We start from the raw sequence: 15,179 nt of genomic DNA, 5'->3' as shown, positions 1-15,179 counted from the left end.
GAGAATACTGGAGATAGTATATAATATATAGAATGTAGAACCCATAATATAGAATATAGAATACAGACTATAGAATTTAGAATATATAATGAAGAACACACAATATAGAATATAGAATAGAAGATATAGAACCCAGAATTTAGAACATGGAATGCAGAACACAAAATTCACAATATAGAATACAGAATACTGAAGATAGAATTAAGAATATAGATTGTAGAACACAGAATATAGAATACAGAATATGGAATGCAGAATATAGGATGTAGAATATAGAATGAAGAACAGAAAATATAGAATATATAAAAGAAATTATAGAACCCAGAATTTTGAAATGGAATGCAGAACACAGAATTGACAATATAGAATACAGAATACTGAATATAGAATATAGAACATATAATGCAAAACACATAATTTAGAATATTGAATACAGAATACTGAATATAGAAATTAGAATATACAATGTAGGATACAGCATATAGTATATAGAATACGGAATACAGTATATTTAATGTAGAATATAGAATGAATAAAACAAAATATAGTATATAGATTAGAGAATATAGAAGCCAGAATTTAGAACATGGAATGCAGTACACAGAATTTAGAATATTGAATACAGAATACTGAATATAGAATTTAGAATACAGAATATAGAACACAGAATATAGAATATAGAAAATGAATGCAGAATATAAAATGTAGGATATAGAACGAAGAACACGAAATATTGAATATATAAAAAAGGATATAAAATCTAGAAATTATTAATGGAATGCCAAACACAGAATTTAGAATATAGAATACGGAATACTGAATAGAGAATTTAGAATATATAATGCAGAACACAGAATATAGAATATAGAATACTGAATGCAGAATATAGAATACAGTATATAGAATGAAGAACACACAATATAAAATATAGAATAGAAAATATAGAATCCAGAATTTAGAACACGGAATGCAGAATACAGAATTTAGAATATAGAATACAGATTGCTGAATATAGTATTTAGAATATAGAACGCAGAACACAGAATTAAGAATATAGTATACATAATACTGAATAAGAAATTAGAACATGGAATGAAGAACACAGAATTTAGAATATAGATTAGGGAATACTGAATATAGAATTCAGCTTATAGAATGTAGAACACAGAATATAGAATATAGAATACGCAATGCAGAATAAAGAATGTAGAATATAGAATGAAGAACACACAATATAGAATATAGAATAGAAAATATAGAACCCAGAATGTAGAACATGGAATGCAGAACACAGAATTCACAATATAGAATACAGAATACTGAAGATAGTATTTAGAATATAGAATGTAGAACACAGAATATAGAATATAGAATATGGAATGCAGAATATAGAATGCAGAATATAGAATGAAGAACAGAAAACATAGAATATATAAAAGAAAATATAGAACCCAGAATTTAGAAATGGAATGCAGAACACAGAATTTATAATATAGAATACAGAATACTGAATATAGAATTTAGAACATATAATGCAGAACACATAATTTAGAATATAGAACACAGAATACTGAATATAGAATTTAGAATATATAATACAGAATACTGAATATAGAATTTAGAATATACAATGTAGGATACAGCATATAGTATATAGAATACGGAATACAGTATATTTTATGTAGAATATAGAATGAATAACACAAAATATAGGATATACATTAGAGAATATAGAAGCCAGAATTTAAAAGATGAAATGCAAAGGATTTAGACTATTGAATACAGAAAACTGAATATAGAATTTAGAATATAGAATGTAGAACACAAAATAGAGAATATATAAAAGAGAATGTAGAACGTAGAAATTAGTAATGAAATGCAGAACACAGAATTTAGAATACAGAATACTGAATATAGTATTTAGAACATGGAATGCAGAACACAGAATATAGAATATAGAATAAGGAATACTGAATAAAGGATTTAGAATATAGAATGTAGAACATAGAATATAGAGTGTAGAAAATAGAATTTAGAAGCCAGAATTTAGAACATGGAATGCAGAACACAGAATTTAGAATATTGAATACAGAATACTGAATATAGAATTTACAATACAGAATATAGAACACAGAATATTGAATATAGAAAATGAATTCAGAATATAGAATTTTGAATATAGAATGTAGAACACAGAATTCAGAATATAGAATACAGAATACTGAATATAGAATTTTGAATATAGAATGTAGAACACAGAATTCAGAATATAGAATACATAATACTGAATATAGTATTTAGAACATGGAAAGCAGAACACAGAATTAAGAACATAGAATACGGTGTACTGAATATAAAATTAGAATATATAATGCAGAACACAGAATATAGAATATAGAGTACTGAATGCAGTATCTAGAATACAGTATATAGAATGAAGAACACACAATATATAAAATGGAATAGAAAATATAGAACCCTGAATTTAGAACATGGAATGCAGAACACAGAATTCACAATATAGAATACAGAATACTGAAGATATAATTTAGAATATATAATTTAGAACACAGATTATAGATTATAGAATATGGAATGCAAAATATAGAATGTAGAATATAGAATGAAGAACACAAAATATAGAATATATAAAAGAAAATATAGAACCCAGAATTTAGAAATGGAATGCAGAACACAGAATTTAGAATATAGAATACAGAATACTGAATATAGTATTTAGAACATATAATGCAGAATACAGAATTTAGAATATACAATACAGAATGCTGAATATAGTATTTAGAACATGGAAAGCAGAACACAGAATTAAGAATATAGAATACGGAATATTGAATATAGAAAATAGAATATTGAATGTATAACAAAGATAATAGAATATAGAATACTGAATACAGAATATTGAATACAGAGTATAGAATGTAGAAGACAGAATATAGGATATGGAAAATAGAATACAGAAGCCAGAATTTAGAACATGGAATGCAGAACACAGAATTTAGATTATACAATACACAATACTGAATACAGTATTTAGAATATAGAACGCAGAACACAGAATTAAGAATATAGAATACATAATACTGAATAAGAAATTAGAACATGGAATGAAGAATACAGAATTTAGAATATAGATTAGAGAATACTGAATATAGAATTTAGCTTATAGAATGTAGATCACAGAATATAGAATATAGAATACCGAATGCAGAATATAGAATGTAGAATATAGAATGAAGAACACACAATATAGAATATAGAATAGAAAATATAGAACCCAGAATGTAGAACATGGAATGCAGAACACAGAATTCACAATATAGAATGCAGAATACTGAAGATAGTATTTAGAATAAAGAATGTAGAACACAGAATATAGAATATAGAATATGGAATGCAGAATATAGAATGTAGAATATAGAATGAAGAACAGAAAACATAGAATAAATAAAGGAAAATATAGAACCCAGAATTTAGAAATGGAATGCAGAACACAGAATTTAGAATATAGAATACAGAATACTGAATATAGAATTTAGAATATACAATGTAGGATACAGCATATAGTATATAGAATACGGAATACAGTATATTTTATGTAGAATATAGAATGAATAAAACAAAATATAGGATATACATTAGAGAATATAGAAGCCAGAATTTAGAAGATGAAAGGCAAAGGATTTAGAATATTGAATACAGAATACTGAATATAAAATTTAGAATATAGAATGTAGAACACAAAATAGAGAATATATAAAAGAGAATGTAGAACGTAGAAATTAGTAATGAAATGCAGAACACAGAAATTAGAATACAGAATACTGAATATAGTATTTAGAACATGGAATACAGAACACAGAATATAGTATATAGAATAAAGAATACTGAATAAAGGATTTAGAAAATAGAATGTAGAACATAGAATATAGAGTATAGAAAATAGAATATAGAAGCCAGAATTTAGAACATGGAATGCAGAACACAGAATTTAGAATATTGAATACACAATACTGAATATAGAATTTACAATACAGAATATAGAACACAGTATATAGAATATAGAAAATGAATTCAGAATATAGAATTTTGAATATAGAATGTAGAACACAGAATTCAGAATATAGAATACAGAATACTGAATATAGATTTTTGAATATAGAATGTAGAACACAGAATTCAGAATATAGAATACAGAATACTGAATATAGTATTTAGAACATGGAAAGCAGAACACAGAATTAAGAACATAGAATATGGTGTACTGAATATAAAATTAGAATATATAATGCAGAACACAGAATATAGAATATAGAATACTGAATGCAGTATATAGAATACAGTATATAGAATGAAGAACACACAATATATAAAATGGAATAGAAAATATAGAACCCTGAATTTAGAACATGGAATGCAGAACACAGAATTCACAATATAGAATACAGAATACTGAAGATATAATTTAGAATATATAATTTAGAACACAGATTATAGATTATAGAATATGGAATGCAAAATATAGAATGTAGAATATAGAATGAAGAACACAAAATATAGAATATATAAAAGAAAATATAGAACCCAGAATTTAGAAATGGAATGCAGAACACAGAATTTAGAATATAGAATACATAATACTGAATATAGTATTTAGAACATATAATGCAGAATACAGAATTTAGAATATACAATACAGAATGCTGAATATAGTATTTAGAACATGGAAAGCAGAACACAGAATTAAGAATATAGAATACGGAATATTGAATATAGAAATTAGAATATTGAATGTATAACACAGATAATAGAATTTAGAATACTGAATACAGAATATTGAATACAGAGTATAGAATGTAGAAGACAGAATATAGGATATGGAAAAAAGAATACAGAAGCCAGAATTTAGAACATGGAATGCAGAACACAGAATTTAGATTATACAATACAGAATACTGAATATATTATTTTGAATATAGAACGCAGAACACAGAATTAAGAATATAGAATACATAATACTGAATAAGAAATTAGAACATGGAATGCAGAATACAGAATATAGAATATAGAATACAGAATACTAAATATAGAATTTAGCAAAAGAATTTAGAACACTGAATATAGAATATAGCATACGGAATGCAGAATATAGACTTTGGAATATAGAATGAAGAACACAAATAATAGAATATATAAAAGAGAATATAGAAACCAGAATTTAGAAATGGAATGCAGAACACAGAATTTAGTATATAGAATATAGAATACTGAATATAGTATTTAGAACATAGAATGCAGAACACAGAATTAAGAATATAGAATACAGAATACTGAATATACAATTTAACATATGGAATGCAGAACACAGAATTTAGAATATAGAATACGCAATACAGACTATAGAATATAGAATATAGAATGAAGACCACAAAATATAGAATATATAAAAGAGAAAATAGTACCAAAAATTTTGAGATGGAATGCAGAACAGAGAATTTAGAATATAGAATACAGAATACTGAATATAGAATTTAGAATATAGAAAGTACACCACAGAATTCAGAATATACAATACAGAATACTGAATATAGCATTTAGAATACAGAATATAGAACACAGCATATAGAATATAGAAACGGAATTCATAATATAGAATGTAGAATATAGAATGAAGAACACAAGTTATAGAGTATAGATTAGAGAATATAGAAGCCAGAATTTAGAATATGGAATGCAGAACACAGAATTTAGAATATAGAATACACAATAATGAACATAGAATTTAGAATATAGAATGTAGAGCACAGAATATAGAATATAGAATACGGAATGAAGGATAAAGTTTACAGAATATAGAATGTAGACACAGAATATAGAATATGGAAAACAGAATTCAAAACCAAGAATTTAGAAAATAGAATGCAGAACACAGAATTTGGAATATACAATACAGAATATTGTATAAAAAATTTAGAATATGGAATGCAGAACACAGAATTTAGAATATACAATAGAGAATACTGGAGATAGTATATAATATATAGAATGTAGAACCCATAATATAGAATATAGAATACAGACTATAGAATTTAGAATATATAATGAAGAACACACAATATAGAATATAGAATAGAAAATATAGAACCCAGAATTTAGAACATGGAATGCAGAACACAAAATTCACAATATAGAATACAGAATACTGAAGATAGAATTAAGAATATAGATTGTAGAACACAGAATATAGAATACAGAATATGGAATGCAGTATATAGGATGTAGAATATAGAATGAAGAACAGAAAATATAGAATATATAAAAGAAATTATAGAACCCAGAATTTCGAAATGGAATGCAGAACACAGAATTGACAATATAGAATACAGAATACTGAATATAGAATATAGAACATATAATGCAGAACACATAATTTAGAATATAGAATACAGAATACTGAATATAGAATTTAGAATATATAATACAGAATACTGAATATAGAAATTAGAATATACAATGTAGGATACAGCATATAGTATATAGAATACGGAATACAGTATATTGAATATAGAATATAGAATGAATAAAACAAAATATAGAATATATATTAGAGAATATAGAAGCCAGAATTTAGAACATGGAATGCAGTACACAGAATTTAGAATATTGAATACAGAATACTGAATATAGAATTTAGAATACAGAATATAGAACACAGAATATAGAATATAGAAAATGAATGCAGAATATAAAATGTAGGATATAGAACGAAGAACACAAAATATTGAATATATAAAAAAGGATATAAAATCTAGAAATTATTAATGGAATGCCAAACACAGAATTTAGAATATAGAATACGGAATACTGAATATAGAATTTAGAATATATAATGCAGAACACAGAATATAGAATATAGAATACTGAATGCAGAATATAGAATACAGTATATAGAATGAAGAACACACAATATAAAATATAGAATAGAAAATATAGAATCCAGAATTTAGAACATGGAATGCAGAATACAGAATTTAGGATATAGAATACAGATTGCTGAATATAGTATTTAGAATATAGAACGCAGAACACAGAATTAAGAATATAGTATACATAATACTGAATAAGAAATTAGAACATGGAATGAAGAACACAGAATTTAGAATATACATTAGGGAATACTGAATATAGAATTTAGCTTATAGAATGTAGAACACAGAATATAGAATATAGAATACGCAATGCAGAATATAGAATGTAGAATATAGAATGAAGAACACACAATATAGAATATAGAATAGAAAATATAGAACCCAGAATGTAGAACATGGAATGCAGAACACAGAATTCACAATATAGAATACAGAATACTGAAGATAGTATTTAGAATATAGAATGTAGAACACAGAATATAGAATATAGAATATGGTATGCAGAATATAGAATGTAGAATATAGAATGAAGAACAGAAAACATAGAATATATAAAAGAAAATATAGAACCCAGAATTCAGAAATGGAATGCAGAACACAGAATTTAGAATATAGAATACTGAATGCAGTATATAGAATACAGTATATAGAATGAAGAACACACAATATATAAAATGGAATAGAAAATATAGAACCCTGAATTTAGAACATGGAATGCAGAACACAGAATTCACAATATAGAATACAGAATACTGAAGATATAATTTAGAATATATAATTTAGAACACAGATTATAGATTATAGAATATGGAATGCAAAATATAGAATGTAGAATATAGAATGAAGAACACAAAATATAGAATATATAAAAGAAAATATAGAACCCAGAATTTAGAAATGGAATGCAGAACACAGAATTTAGAAAATAGAATACAGAATACTGAATATAGTATTTAGAACATATAATGCAGAATACAGAATTTAGAATATACAATACAGAATGCTGAATATAGTATTTAGAACATGGAAAGCAGAACACAGAATTAAGAATATAGAATACGGAATATTGAATATAGAAATTAGAATATTGAATGTATAACAAAGATAATACAATATAGAATACTGAATACAGAATATTGAATACAGAGTATAGAATGTAGAAGACAGAATACAGGATATGGAAAATAGAATACAGAAGCCAGAATTTAGAACATGGAATGCAGAACACAGAATTTAAAATATAGAATACAGAATACTGAATATAGACTTTAGAATATAGAATGTAGAGCACAGAATATAGAATATAGTATATGGAATGAAAAATATAATATACAGAAAATAGAATGTAGAACACAGAATATAGAATATGAAAAACAGAATACAAAACCAAGAATTTAGAAAATATAATGCAGAACACAGAATTTGGAATATACAATACAGAATACTGTATATAAAATTTAGAATATGGAATGCAGAACACAGAATTTAGAATATAGAATAGAGAATACTGGAGATAGTATATAATATATAGAATGTAGAACCCATAATATAGGATATTGGAAACGGAATACAGAATATAGAATGTAGAATATATAATGAAGAACACACAATATAGAATATAGAATAGAAAATATAGAACCTAGAATTTAGAACATGGAATGCAGAACACAAAATTCACAATATAGAATACAGAATACTGAAGAAAGAATTAAGAATATAGATTGTAGAACACAGAATATAGAATATAGAATATGGAATGCAGAATATAGGATGTAGAATATAGAATGAAGAACAGAAAATATAGAATATATAAAAGAAATTATAGAACCCAGAATTTAGAAATGGAATGCAGAACACAGAATTCACAATATAGAATACAGAACACTGAAGATAGAATTTAGAATATAGAATGTAGAACACAGAATATAGAATATAGAATATGGAATGCAGATTATAGGATGTAGAATATAGAATGAAGAACAGAAAATATAGAATATATAAAAGAAAATATACAACACAGAATTTAGAAATGGAATGCAGAACACAGAATTTAGAATATAGAATACAGAATACTGAATATAGAATATAGAACATATAATGCAGAACACATAATTTAGAATATAGAATACAGAATACTGAATATAGAAATTAGAATATACAGTGTAGGATACAGCATATAGTATATAGAATACGGAATACAGTATATTGAATGTAGTATATAGAATGAATAAAACAAAATATAGAATAAAGATTAGAGAATATAGAAGCCAGAATTTAGAAAATGGAATACAGTACACAGAATTTAGAATATTTAATACAGAATACTGAATATAGAATTTAGAATACAGAATATAGAACACAGAGTATAGAATATAGAAAATGAATGCAGAATATAAAATGTAGGATATAGAACGTAGAATACGAAATATTGAATATATAAAAAAGGATATAAAATCTAGAAATTATTAATGGAATGCCAAACACAGAATTTAGAATATAGAATACGAAATACTGAATAGAGAATTTAGAATATATAATGCAGAACTCAGAATATACAATATAGAATACTGAATGCAGAATATAGAATACAGTATATAGAATGAAGAACACACAATATAGAATATAGAATAGAAAATATAGAATCCAGAATTTAGAACATGGAATGCAGAATACAGAATTTAGAATATAGAATACAGATTACTGAATATAGTATTTAGAATATAGAACGCAGAACACAGAATTAAGAATATAGTATACATAATACTGAATAAGAAATTAGAACATGGAATGAGGAACACAGAATTTAGAATATAGATTAGAGAATACTGAATATAGAATTTAGCTTATAGAATGTAGAACACAGAATATAGAATATAGAATACGCAATGCAGAATATAGAATGTAGAATATAGAATGAAGAACACACAATATAGAATATAGAATAGAAAATATAGAACCCAGAATGTAGAACATGGAATGCAGAACACAGAATTCACAATATACAATACAGAATACTGAAGATAGTATTTAGAATATAGAATGTAGAACAAAGAATATAGAATATAGAATATGGAATGCAGAATATAGAATGTAGAATATAGAATGAAGAACAGAAAAGATAGAATATATAAAAGAAAATATAGAACCCAGAATTTAGAAATGGAATGCAGAACACAGAATTTAGAATATAGAATACAGAATACTGAATATAGAATTTAGAACATATAATGCAGAACACATAATTTAAAATATAGAATACAGAATACTGAATATAGAAATTAGAATATACAATGTAGGATACAGCATATAGTATATAGAATACGGAATACAGTATATTGAATGTAGAATATAGAATGAATAACACAAAATATAGTATATAGCTTAGAGAATATAGAAGCAAGAATTTAGAACATGGAATGCAGAACACAGAATTTAGAATATAGAATACATAATAATGAATATAGAATTTAGAATATAGAATGTAGAGCACAGAATATAGAATATAGATTGCGGAATGAAAAATATAGAATACAGAATATAGAATGTAGAACACAGAATATAGAATATGGAAAACAGAATACAAAACCAAGAATTTAGAAAATATAATGCAGAACACAGAATTTGGAATATAGAATACAGAATACTGTATATAAAATTTAGAACATGGAATACAGAACAGAATTTAGAATATAGAATAGAGAATACTGGAGATAGAATTTAGAATATAGAATGTAGTACCCATAATATAGAATATAGTAAACGGAATACAGAATATAGAATGTAGAATATAGAATGTAGAACACACAATTTAGAATATAGAATAGAAAGTATAGAACCCAGAATTTAGAACATGGAATGCAGAACACAGAATTCACAATATAGAATACAGAATACTGAAGATAGAATTTAGAATATAGAATGTAGAACACAGAATATAAAATATAGAATAAGGAATGCAGAATATAGGATGTAGAATATAGAATGAAGAACAGAAAATATAGAATATATAAAAGAAATTATAGAACCCAGAATTTAGAAATGGAATGCAGAACACAGAATTTAGAATATAGAATACAGAATACTGAATATAGAATTTAGAACATATAATGCAGAACACATAATTTAAAATATAGAATACAGAATACTGAATATAGAAATTAGAATATACAATGTAGGATACAGCATATAGTATATAGAATACGGAATACAGTATATTGAATGTAGAATATAGAATGAATAACACAAAATATAGTATATAGGTTAGAGAATATAGAAGCAAGAATTTAGAACATGGAATGCAGAACACAGAATTTAGAATATAGAATACATAATAATGAATATAGAATTTAGAATATAGAATGTAGAGCACAGAATATAGAATATAGATTGCGGAATGAAAAATATAGAATACAGAATATAGAATGTAGAACACAGAATATAGAATATGGAAAACAGAATACAAAACCAAGAATTTAGAAAATATAATGCAGAACACAGAATTTGGAATATAGAATACAGAATACTGTATATAAAATTTAGAACATGGAATACAGAACAGAATTTAGAATATAGAATAGAGAATACTGGAGATAGAATTTAGAATATAGAATGTAGTACCCATAATATAGAATATAGTAAACGGAATACAGAATATAGAATGTAGAACACACAATGTAGAATATAGAATAGAAAGTATAGAACCCAGAATTTAGAACATGGAATGCAGAACACAGAATTCACAATATAGAATACAGAATACTGAAGATAGAATTTAGAATATAGAATGTAAAACACAGAATATAAAATATAGAATAAGGAATGCAGAATATAGGATGTAGAATATAGAATGAAGAACAGAAAATATAGAATATATAAAAGAAATTATAGAACCCAGAATTTAGAAATGGAATGCAGAACACAGAATTTAGAATATAGAATACAGAATACTTAATATAGAATTTAGAATAAAGAATATAGAACACAGAATATAGAATAAAGGAAATGAATGCAGAATATTGAATGTAGGATATAGAATGTAGAACACATAATATTGAATATATAAAAAAGGATATAAAAGCTAGAATTTATTAATGGAATGCCGAACACAGAATTTAGAATAGAGAATACGGAATAGTGAATATAGAATTTAGAAATTATCATGCAGAACACAGAATATTGATTATAGAATACATAATAATGATATAGAATTTACAACATAGAATGTAGAGCACAGAATATAGAATATAGAATACGGAATGAAAAATAAAGTATACAGAATATAGAATGTAGAACACAGAATATAGAATATGGAAAACAGAATACAAAACCAAGAATTTAGAAAATAGAAGGCAGAACACAGAATTTGGAATATACAATACAGAATACCGTAGATAAAATTAAGAATATGGAATGCAGAACACAGAATTTAGAATATAGAATAGAGAATACTGGAGATAGTATATAATATATAGAATGTAGAACCCATAATATAGAATATAGAAAACGGAATACAGAATATAGAATGTAGAATATATAATGAAGAACACACAATATAGAATATAGAATAGGAAATAAAGAACTCAGAATTTAGAACATGGAATGCAGAACACAGAATTCACAATATAGAATACAGAATACTGAAGATAGAATGTAGAACACAGAATATAGAATATAGAATACGGAATGCAGAATATTGAATACAGAGTATAGAATGTAGAAGACAGAATATAGAATATGGAAAATAGAATACAGAAGCCAGAATTACAACATGGAATGCAGAACATAGAATTTAGAATATAGAATACAGAATACTGAATATAGTATTTAGAATATAGAACGCAGAACACAGAATTAAGAATATAGAATACATAATACTGAATTAGAAATTAGAACATGGAATGAAGAACACAGAATTTAGAATATAGATTAGGGAATACTGAATATAGAATTTAGCATATAGAATGTAGAACACAGAATAAAGAATATAGAATACGGAATGCAGAATATAGAATGTAGAATATAGAATGAAGAACACAGAATATAGAGTTAGAAAAGAGAATATAGAATCCAGAATTTAGAACATGGAATGCAGAATACAGAATATAGAATATAGAATACAGAATACTAAATATAGAATTTAGCAAATAGAATTTAGAACACTGAATAGAGAATATAGCATACGGAATGCAGAATATAGACTTTGGAATATAGAATTAAGAACACAAATATTAGAATATATAAAAGAGAATATAGAAACCAGAATTTAGAAATAGAATGCAGAACACAGAAATTACTATATAGAATATAGAATACTGAATATAGTATTTAGAACATAGAATGCAGTACACAGAATTAAGAATATAGAATACAGGATACTGAATATAGAATTTAGCATATGGAATGCAGAACACAGAATTAAAATATAGAATACGCAATACAGAATATAGAATATAGAATATAGAATGAAGACCACAAAATATAGAATATATAAAAGAGAAAATACTACCAAAAATTTTGAGATGGAATGCAGAACAGAGAATTTAGAATATAGAATACAGAATACTGAATATAGAATTTAGAACATATAATGCAGAACACATAATTTAAAATATAGAATACAGAATACTGAATATAGAAATTAGAATATACAATGTAGGATACAGCATATAGTATATAGAATACGGAATACAGTATATTGAATGTAGAATATAGAATGAATAACACAAAATATAGTATATAGTTTAGAGAATATAGAAGCAAGAATTTAGAACATGGAATGCAGAACACAGAATTTAGAATATAGAATACATAATAATGAATATAGAATTTAGAATATAGAATGTAGAGCACAGAATATAGAATATAGATTGCGGAATGAAAAATATAGAATACAGAATATAGAATGTAGAACACAGAATATAGAATATGGAAAACAGAATACAAAACCAAGAATTTAGAAAATATAATGCAGAACACAGAATTTGGAATATAGAATACAGAATACTGTATATAAAATTTAGAACATGGAATACAGAACAGAATTTAGAATATAGAATAGAGAATACTGGAGATAGAATTTAGAATATAGAATGTAGTACCCATAATATAGAATATAGTAAACGGAATACAGAATATAGAATGTAGAATATAGAATGTAGAACACACAATGTAGAATATAGAATAGAAAGTATAGAACCCAGAATTTAGAACATGGAATGCAGAACACAGAATTCACAATATAGAATACAGAATACTGAAGATAGAATTTAGAATATAGAATGTAAAACACAGAATATAAAATATAGAATAAGGAATGCAGAATATAGGATGTAGAATATAGAATGAAGAACAGAAAATATAGAATATATAAAAGAAATTATAGAACCCAGAATTTAGAAATGGAATGCAGAACACAGAATTTAGAATATAGAATACAGAATACTTAATATAGAATTTAGAATAAAGAATATAGAACACAGAATATAGAATAAAGGAAATGAATGCAGAATATTGAATGTAGGATATAGAATGTAGAACACATAATATTGAATATATAAAAAAGGATATAAAAGCTAGAATTTATTAATGGAATGCCGAACACAGAATTTAGAATAGAGAATACGGAATAGTGAATATAGAATTTAGAAATTATCATGCAGAACACAGAATATTGATTATAGAATACATAATAATGATATAGAATTTACAACATAGAATGTAGAGCACAGAATATAGAATATAGAATACGGAATGAAAAATAAAGTATACAGAATATAGAATGTAGAACACAGAATATAGAATATGGAAAACAGAATACAAAACCAAGAATTTAGAAAATAGAAGGCAGAACACAGAATTTGGAATATACAATACAGAATACCGTAGATAAAATTAAGAATATGGAATGCAGAACACAGAATTTAGAATATAGAATAGAGAATACTGGAGATAGTATATAATATATAGAATGTAGAACCCATAATATAGAATATAGAAAACGGAATACAGAATATAGAATGTAGAATATATAATGAAGAACACACAATATAGAATATAGAATAGGAAATAAAGAACTCAGAATTTAGAACATGGAATGCAGAACACAGAATTCACAATATAGAATACAGAATACTGAAGATAGAATGTAGAACACAGAATATAGAATATAGAATACGGAATGCAGAATATTGAATACAGAGTATAGAATGTAGAAGACAGAATATAGAATATGGA

This window comes from Vicugna pacos, unplaced genomic scaffold (genome assembly GCF_048564905.1).
Source record: "Vicugna pacos unplaced genomic scaffold, VicPac4 scaffold_20, whole genome shotgun sequence".
NCBI classification, from domain to species: Eukaryota; Metazoa; Chordata; class Mammalia; order Artiodactyla; family Camelidae; genus Vicugna; species Vicugna pacos.
This window is presented reverse-complemented; position numbering follows the sequence as displayed.